General features: G+C 46.7%; 1 protein-coding gene across 1 annotated transcript in view; it reads left to right on the top strand.

Annotated features, from left to right (window-relative positions):
* The window catches only part of KANSL1 (KAT8 regulatory NSL complex subunit 1), an 82,330-nt gene that overhangs the window by 7,526 nt on the left and 65,610 nt on the right, over positions 1–9,194 (top strand). The window lies entirely within an intron of this gene.

Here is a 9,194-nt window from a genome sequence, read left to right as displayed (position 1 = left end):
AAAAAAAAAAAAATTTAAATTGCATAACCTCAAATCTTGCAAAACGCGTGGAAGGGAGCAGGTCCTCCCGCGGCCCCAAATCCGGCTGGAAAATAGGAGCGGAGCGGTGCCGGTAATCCCGGTGGGCTGTCACCGGCGGGAGCCGTGTCACCCGGGCGCTCTCCCTGCTCCCGGGGTGCACAATAGCATCATTTTCCAGGTGGTTTCGAGCTCCAGAAACGTTTCCCTCTATTTACTTTCCTGCCGTGTATTTTGTATTTTATTTATTTCGAACCGATCCGGAATTATTTTCCCCCAAAACAAGCTGGAAGAGTCCGGCTATCCTGCAGTGCTTTGCTGTGATCCCTACGTGTGTTTACTTCCATCATGGGATTAGCATCTTCTAGTGCTTGATTACAGAGAAATTTCCCTCATTTGGGGTATAAATGGGGGTCATGCAGCAGGAAAAATAAAGCAGTAATTATATGGGGAACTAACCTTATTTTCTCCCCCAAAAACCAGACCCCCCCCTTCCAAACGGAGGTGTCATCCCTTCGCTCCTTAAATTTGGTGTCCAGGTGGAGCAGAAGGCAGGCACTCCATAGATTATATTCCCTGTTATGTAAAAATGCACTCGAATGACAAACTGTAGTTTTCCATGAAACCGGTCAGGATATGGGAGGAACTGCAGGTTTTTTATTTGTTTTGACTGACCATTATATTTTGAACTGGTTTGGGCCACGGCCGGTGGTGGTGGTGGTGGTTACATCATGTCGTGTGTTGTGTACGGGGTGCTTTGTGTGCCTCTAAAAAAAAAAAAATAAGGTGAGGAAAAGGCCCTTTTCTCCGAGGTGGGAAAGTCGGGAAGGACTTCTGTGTGGGTCGGTCCCGCTGCCAGCACGGAGGGTGGGGGGGGGTGGAGGATAAAACATTTTGGGGGGGATGGTTAAGGTGTGACGTGTGTCCCTCTGAACCTCTGCCGTGGCGGAGGAATCCAGGGATCCGTTTGCATGGAAGCGTTTTTCTCTTTAAAACCATATTTGTCCTTTTTATAGCCTTTGTTTTCATGGAGGAACCTCTGATGCTCTTCCCTGCTTTAGCGTAGTCCTCTTGGATTTCCATTCTGGCACGGGGAACAGCGACGCTGCTCGATCTGATTTTATATTTATATATATATATATATATAAAATTATTTTTTTCTTTAATTGAGAAGTCAGCAGCCTTTTAAATCGGCGAAGGGGGAAGTGAAACGCGCTTGACCTGGGGGGGTGGTGAAGGAGAAACTGGGGGAAGCCCCAGTTTGCTGCTGGGAGCAGGATCCCGGGAGCTCAGTGTCCCTCCCCTTGGTGTCGGCCTTCGCCCGCCCTCGGAGACCAGATATGGGCGGCGTGTTTTTTTGGCGCGGGAGGGACGGCGATGGTGGTTTGGTTTTTTTATTTTTATTTTTTTTTTCCTTTTCCCCCTGTAGCCACACTGCCAAGGTAGCACAGCTGTGTAGGGCTTAATGGATTGATATGCTGCAGGAGCAGTTAATTGTGGAACTTGGTTGTGGTCCTGTTATAGCTGATTTGTAATGATTTAGCAATGAGGATGACTTGTGTTCGTCGTCAGAGGTGATAAAGCAGCAGATGACCAGGCAGATGTGGCTGTGTGTGTTTCTCTTACGCTCCCCCCCCCCCTTTTGCCTTGTGTTTATTTTATTTATTTATTTTTTTTTAATGCTGTATTTCAGTCTCATTTGCTCTCGGGGATCATCCAGTAACCGGAGAGCTGGGGAGGTTCTGACATCATGCAAGGCAGGGGTGAAAGCTGAGCAGTTCTGTGACCAAAGTCACTTCCTTTTGCCCTGTTTATAACTTGTGTTTTGGTGAAGGCCACTGCCATTATCTAAGGAACGCTTGGAACAAAGACTGTCTCTGGAGTTCCAGCACTCCACCCTTCCCTGCTCGGGCTGCACTCGCTGCCTGTCCTTAGGAACCTCCAAAGGCTTTTCCAGGGAGGATGAGACTCAGTGTGCAGCGAGGTAAAGACAAGGCCTGAGGGTTCTTAGGCCCAGCCCAAGGGAAAGGGTAAAGCTTGGGGAGTGGGAGGAAATGGCAAGCAGCACCTATTTCGGTTTATGGGCCTTCTCCCCACCCCACTTTCCATATAATTTTCCTTTTCTGGAAAATTATATTTTTCTGTTTTTTTTGTGAGTGGGGTCAGTGCTATCTCTGCCCACCCCATTTAATCTGATTTTTTGCATTTTTTCTTTCTTTTTTTTTTTTTTGTTTTATTTTAATTTTTTTTTTACTGGACTGTGAGGGAAACAGGTGGGCCAACTTAGGCCTGAATGGGAATTTAATTCCTGGAAGGGTCTCAGGTGGATCACACAGTGATCAGACCAAATAATAAGTAAGTTCTGCACGCCTGCCTCTCTTCACAGTGTTTATCCTTCCATTAAAAAGAGCCTCTGGAATGGCAGGTGATCTGAGAAGCACCGTTTCCGCTGCTGCATTTTATAAATACCATGGCCCTGCTCATGACTTCCAGGAATACAATGTCTATCTGGAATGAAAAGCAGCAAAGGCTGGGTCTGAGAATCCTTCCCTGTAAACAGCAGTTTAAACTGAGCCTTTGAGGATGCAGTTTTCTGTGACAAATCGTTGAAATTGGAATAAAAGCTTTCTGTTCTTTCTCAGCCGGGCCGGGAGTTGTCATACCCAAATCACCAAGAGTCTGGGTGATGCAGGGCTGGAGTAAACAGAATTCCATTAAGACCCCGTGCGTGTCCTCATCAGCCCGAGCTCAGAGCCGTGTTTTTGGAAGGGGAGAGTTTGGATAAGGTCCCTTTCAGGGTTTTTTTGTGTTTTTTTTTTTTCCCAAGAAGGTTAAAAAATCAGTCTGTATCTCCCCTGCCACGAGGCGCTGTCAGCAGGTGACTGCCCAAGGATAACTCAGTTTGGAAGAGTGAAACAGATGGAGAAAGGGGATATGTTAATAGCTGGGAAGGCTTAATTCTGGAGGAGCAGAGTTTGGACAGTGCAGTGCCAGAATTTAGCAGTGAAACTGGGCTGTTTATCTGATGAAAGGAGGAAAAACGGTAACAAAACACTTCTCAGGAGGGGAAATGGGAGTAGCTGTCAGCCTGAACAGGCCTCGTCCTCATCCGTGCCCGAGTTAACCTCTTGCTGCAAACTTCTTATTTTTTTTTATTATTATTTCCTTAGATTTGGTGGGAAGTTTAATTGAAATACATATTTCTGTGTTGGGAGCCCTTCAGGCCTCAGAGGCCTGAGCAGAAGGTGGACCCGAAAGATTTCTCATTTTCTTTGTAACTTCCTGCCCAGAGGACGCCACGGGGAGGTGACTGTGGAGTCACCAAACGAGGAGCAGCAAACCCGGCTCAGGCTGTAATTTTAGGGCCCTGAAAAGGGAACCTGCGATGTGTGAGCGAACATCACCTTCTGCTCAACGAGTGCCCGGGCTCTGGAGCTCGTGTCATCTTGTTTTTAGCTGCTGCCATGGCAGTAGGTCGTGGGCTGTGCTCTCTCTCTCTCTCCCCTGGCAGAGCTGGCAGCTGCAATCAGCTGAGCAGACGTGTGGAGGGGAACAGGGAGCTGAACTCAACTCGGAGTAAAGTGTTTAAACTCAGCTGGAGACCAGGCTGCCGGATTGGGCGGGGATCTGCTGATTTGGGACACTTCATTCTGCCGCTCTCTGGGCTGTTATTTCCTCTTCCAGTTATCCCAAGGCGCTCCAAAGGACTTCTTCTATCCACAGTCTGTGCCTTGTTCTAAAACATTAAGTATAGAAGACAAAAAATATTAAGTAGGTGCCCCTTATGGGGCTGGGGGTGGGTGTTAAAAGTTTTGGGAGCAATCATGTGCTTTTGAGCGAAGGTTGACGGGACTGTACCTAGTGAATGAAAATGTGTCTTTAAAATTAAAAGGCAATTCTGTTTTTTTTGTTTAACTTGCTCCCCGAGTCCTGAGTTCAGTTTTTCATATTTCCTGGGCAACTTGCCCAGATTATGCGAAAGAAAAACAAAATCTCTCTGATACTGGATGGGGGAGACCCAGATTCCACAATTCAAGCTTTTTTTTTTTTTTTTTAAATTTTATTTTATTTTTTAGTTTTGACTCTTGACAGGCTGCTGCTCTCTACAACTGTCCCATTATTGTTTTTTAAACCACGTTCCTTTTGATTCAACTCTTAAACAGCATCTTTGTTCTGAAGAGGAGCTTAACAGTGGTGGATATTTTTATCTCCAGCCACTTTCTTTTTCCAGGTGAAGGTGTTTGTACCTGTAATTACTCACCTTTCCAGACTTTTGTTTGGAGAGATGACAGTTAATGTTGCTTTGTGGCTTTTGTTTCTCCTGCTGACATCATATTGATGAAACCTCCTTTACCTCAGATGATGCAATTGATCTGGTTTATTTATATCCAGCGAGAACTCACAGGCATAAGAGGGAATAATTCTTGCAGAAGGAGACCTCAGTTACTGCTGAGAGTTGACCAGAGTTGTGTGGACCAGCAAGTGGAAACAGCAGCTTTTACTTTAATCTCGAGGGCTTCTGGTTGGAAACAAAGAAGAGTGGAGCTCAGTAGCATTTCTTAATATTTCTGGCACGTTATTACCATTAAAATTCGAATTTTCCCAGATTAGGTGCAAGTCTCTGGTGTTAATAGAGGTAGAAGGTACTCGTGTGTATGCTGTAAAAATCTGTGGTTCTTGTGTATGTTCTTCACCTTATTTTATATTAATATTAAAAAAAAAAGAGTCTGTTTCTCAAATGTGGGTCACTGTAAGCACAGAGTCTGCACATGGTAACTGGCTTATCAATAAGGTGATCGTCCTGTACTCGCCCGTCACGTTTCCTTAATTAAAGCTTTGAGAGTTGCCCTCTCATGTAAATCTCTCTTTCTAAATTGGTAAACATCTGTCCTGCGACCAAGAAACGCTGGGAGGGGGTAACAGAAGGCAGGTGGAAGATCTGCTGGGGTAACTTTTGGTAGATGGGACGCTCTGGATGTGGGAAAAACACTTGCAGGGCTCAGGGTTGGGAGGTGTTGTGTGTGAGGTCAGAAGCACAAGTGATGTGTTTTGCTTGCAAAAATGAAGTGTAGAGGGGTTTTATTTCAGCAAGTTTGGTTTATTTTTTTTATTTTTTTTTATTTGTGTTTGGTTTTTTGTTTTTTTTCTATTGAAACATCTTCGTAACCACACGAATTGAAGAGCTGGCTGGCGCTCTTGATTTGCAGTGGGGGAGGAGAGGGGAAGTGGGAATTGGTGTAGCACTCACTTCCTTCAGGGGTAACTTTGCTTTTATTGCTTTGAACAGCACCTTTGTGCACGTCAGGAAATGGGTGTTGGGTAGGACGCAGAGCTTTGGGGGTGAAGGGCTTTGAGGATGGCCCTGTTGTTACCTGGGGGAAACTGGAATGACTCTTTAGACTACTCAGAGCTCCCCGATCTTCCCCATGACCCTCCCTGCAAGCACAAGTGCGTGCCTGATTTCTCCCCGAGAAAAACTCTGGGCACAAAACTTTCAGCAGGCCCAAACTTCCTGAGTCCATTTCAGGCTTGTTTTCTGAGCTGTTGCACAAAATGCTGTGCTTGGAAAGCCAGTTCTCCTTTCGAGGCCTGCTTGTAAAATTGGGTTTTAGAAGCAGGCGGTGTTGAATAAGTCAGCACAGCGAAGGATTGTTTTCAGGGCTGTCATGACCCGCGGTGTAGTGTGACTGGGCGTGTTCCTCGTGCCTCCTCCAGCATCCCATCGTTCCCTCGACCTTATTATTCCTGCTCTTCCCTCTCTGCTTTGCCTTAAAGAAGTTCTGATTATTGGTGTAGCTGATGTGTGGAGTTGTGGGTGAAGCCTCCCTGAGCAGTCCTGGTGCCTTTCCTGCCCCGGTGGCCTCCCGTGCACTCCTTGGGAAGCGAGGGAAGATGGTTGAGTTACGGTTACCCTGGTTTTACCTGCTTTCTGGGGCCTTTCATCTCTGCTCTGTTAATTACTGCTAACTGCTCCAGTTTTAAAGGGGAAAATGAACATTCATTCAGTGTTATCTGAAGACATTCTGGAGGAGAGAGAAGCCTCTTGGTCCTGCACGTGTCAGTGGGAATTGTCAACCCTCGGCAGGGAAACCCTGAGGAAAGGGACCTGTGGGTGCTTACAGTGACCTGCTGAGACTGATGGGTGGCAGCAGTTTGGGTAGAACCTGCCCACGTGGTTTGGGTGCCAGAGGCAGAGAGAAAATCTGGGAGAATTCTTGGAATTACTGTCAGAATTATCAGAAAGCTCTGAAAGGCCCTCAGACCGTGTGAATGACCTTCTCCTTCCATTCCATAACCTTTCCAGCTTTTCTTTGTTCCTCCTTCCTCAGAGATGTCTTAACCTCCCTCTCCAATCCAATTCCCTGTTAGGGAATTCCTGATAAGTGTAATACTGCTTTAATAACAACCCAGACTTAAAAACAGAGAGAACTCTCTTACAAATGTTCCTTAATGTTTTTTCCAGGGGTTGCTCATGAAAGTAAGGGATTTAATTCAGTGTTAGAGAAGCCAGTGCTGTCCAGCATGCAGAGGGTTTATAAGGACCTAAATAAAATAAAATAAAAAAAATAGAGCCAATAACTTTTGGAGGTCATCTTTAAGCTACTAGAACAAAGCCTTATTCTTAGGGGAGGCTTTCCAGGCTTCCAAAGTATTTTAAATGCTGTCCACCCAACGAAAAGTGGAGCCGAGGAGGTTTTGGAGTAGCTTAGCAGGAGGATTTTGTGTTTTCCAGGGAGTTTGCAAGCCCAGAGGAAAAGGCACCGTCGAAGTTTTGCTTCTGTTTTCTACTTCTGTTAATTCAACTGAACCTGATGACCTACAAATTTAGGTCATCACCTAAAACTCTCTCCAGCCTGGGCAAACTCCTGAGTGACTGCAGCCCGTGCAAATCCATTCATGAAGAATCATTCAGCCCCAAGTGGAGGGTATTTTGGTCTTTTTTTGCATTTGGGTGTTTCCCAGCTGGGGTGAAGAGCCCCAGTCCGGAGTTTCCTCTGGAAGGGAGACCCACGTGTTCCTGCAGAACTGGGGGAGCCCGTTAGGGACAGTCATTCCCAGTGTGTGTGTCTAGAGAAGGCCTTGCAGGGAGGTTGGAGTGGAGGAAGTCTTTATTCTGTCAGTCTTCCTCCCTCCTCTCCCAGGGGTGTCTTAGCTACAAGTGGAAAGTTCCCTGCAAGTTCCTTTTTTTTTTTTTTCTTTTCTCCCAGAATAGTCGTGTTCAGTTTTTATTTGTGGACCCAGGTGGTGCCCAAAAGCCATTTTTTCACTGACTGTGGCCTGAACTTTTAGGCATGCAGATCCTTTCTTAGATCCAGAGTGTGGGCAGCAGGTGAGGGGGGTGAGGCTGCTCAGGTGAGACCCCCCTGCAGAGCTGCTCCAGCCCTGGGGAACAGCACAGGGAGGACGTGGAGCTGCTGGAGAGAGTCTAGAGGAGGCACCAGGATGGGCAGAGGGATGGAGCAGCTCTGCTGGGAGGAAAGGCTGGGAGAGTTGGGATTGTTCAGCCTGGGGAAGAGAAGCTTTGGGGTGACCTGATTGTGACCTTGCAGGACCTGAAGGGGCTACAGGAAACATGGAGAGAGAATATTTACATGGGATGGAGTGATGGGACAAGGGGGAATGGCTTCAAACTGCCTGAGGGCAGGGTTAGATGGGATATTGGGAAGGAATTGTTGGCTGGGAGGGTGGGCAGGCCCTGGCACAGGTTGCCCAGAGAAGCTGTGGCTGCCCCTGGATCCCTGGGATGTCCAAGGCCAGGTTGGAGCAACCTGGGCTGGTGGGAGGTGTCCCTGCCCATGGAAATGATGGGGGGGATTGGATGAGCTTGGAGATCCCTTCCCACCCAAACCATGGTGGGATTCTCTGACTGTGGAAGGCCTGAGTTGTGGACCTGGTGAGGAGCCAGCCGGTTGGCCAACATACACAATCACTGGAAGCCACACAGAGCAAATAATTTTGGGCATGTTCTGTGAGCCTTCCCCCCCCATGGGAGGAGCATGGGTTTGTTTCTCTAACTCATCTCCAACTTCTCACAAAAATTGAGGTTTTTAGTACTTAGTGTTTTTCAGCTCTAATGTCTTATCTCTGGTCCCTGCTGTGGGGAAGCACCTGGGCCTGACGCTGGGGAGCAACTGTGGTGCAGCTGGATGAGGCTGGAAACAAAACTGCCCGGGAAATTTTCCTTGCTCGACATATTAAAACTTCAGATAGTCCTCGCTTTTCCTGTAAAGTGGTGTGTTAATTTGGTCATTGGGGTGTGTTAATGAGCAGCTACAACAAGCTTATGCAAATTGATGTGAAATTAGAGAATTGGCATATCAGGCAAGAGATCAGGGCAACTTTTTTATTATTAAATTGACATTGAAGTATCTTATGGAGATGCTAAATAACTTCAGCAGTAAAAAGAAAATAAAGTAACTGTTGCTCTGGCAGCACAGCCTGTGCTGTGAGAGTTATTTGAATGCAACTTAAAAAGGCATTTAAAAACACTAACACCTTCAGTGGTAAAGAAAGAGGGTGAATGACCAGAAGGTGGGTGGAAGGTGGTTGCAGCATACAGGAATGAAGTGTCTTGGGTTATTTCTCTTAACTTGTTTGTTCTGGTTGAGTTAAGCCCTGGCTTGCTCTGACAGTCGGTGTAGAAGTTGCTCTGTGTGGGTTAATTTTTATCCCATGCTCTTGAAAGAGAAATGGGAATTGCTAACGCTGGAAATCACCTGGCTCGTTGGGAAATGTCCTTCTGGGAAAGTGAGGTTTCATCTACACCGGGGAAGCGACTTCCTTCGCATCCAAGGTTTTCAGGGGAAGCAGTGGGGTTTCTTTAGCTACTGGGAGTTTTAGCATATGGAGATTTGTTGCCATCAAGCCCTGTCTGTGTTACATGTTATAGTTCTAATTTGTCATTTTTAACACCCCTGAGCTGGCAGGAGAGGCAGTAAAAACTGTTTCTTAGGTGTAACTCGGGGATTGGAATGATGGAGCTGGTGAGCTGCTGGCACTGAGGAATAGGTGTTTTCAGGGCCAGGCCCTTCGTGGAGGCCTGGAAGGATTCCGGTGTGCTCGTGGATATACTGAAAGATGGGAACAGCAGTTATAAACAGGCATTTTAGGAAAGATTATTAAGCTATTAGAGAGCACCCAAAGGAGGGCAGTGAAGATGGGGAAGGGCCTTGAGG

The sequence above is a fragment of the Empidonax traillii genome, unplaced genomic scaffold (genome assembly GCF_003031625.1).
Source record: "Empidonax traillii isolate 1590-97213 ecotype Southwest subspecies unplaced genomic scaffold, ASM303162v1 scaffold1535:size94756, whole genome shotgun sequence".
NCBI lineage: Eukaryota > Metazoa > Chordata > Aves > Passeriformes > Tyrannidae > Empidonax > Empidonax traillii.
Note: the sequence above shows the minus strand (reverse complement) of the source record. Positions and strands in the feature narration are given on the sequence as shown.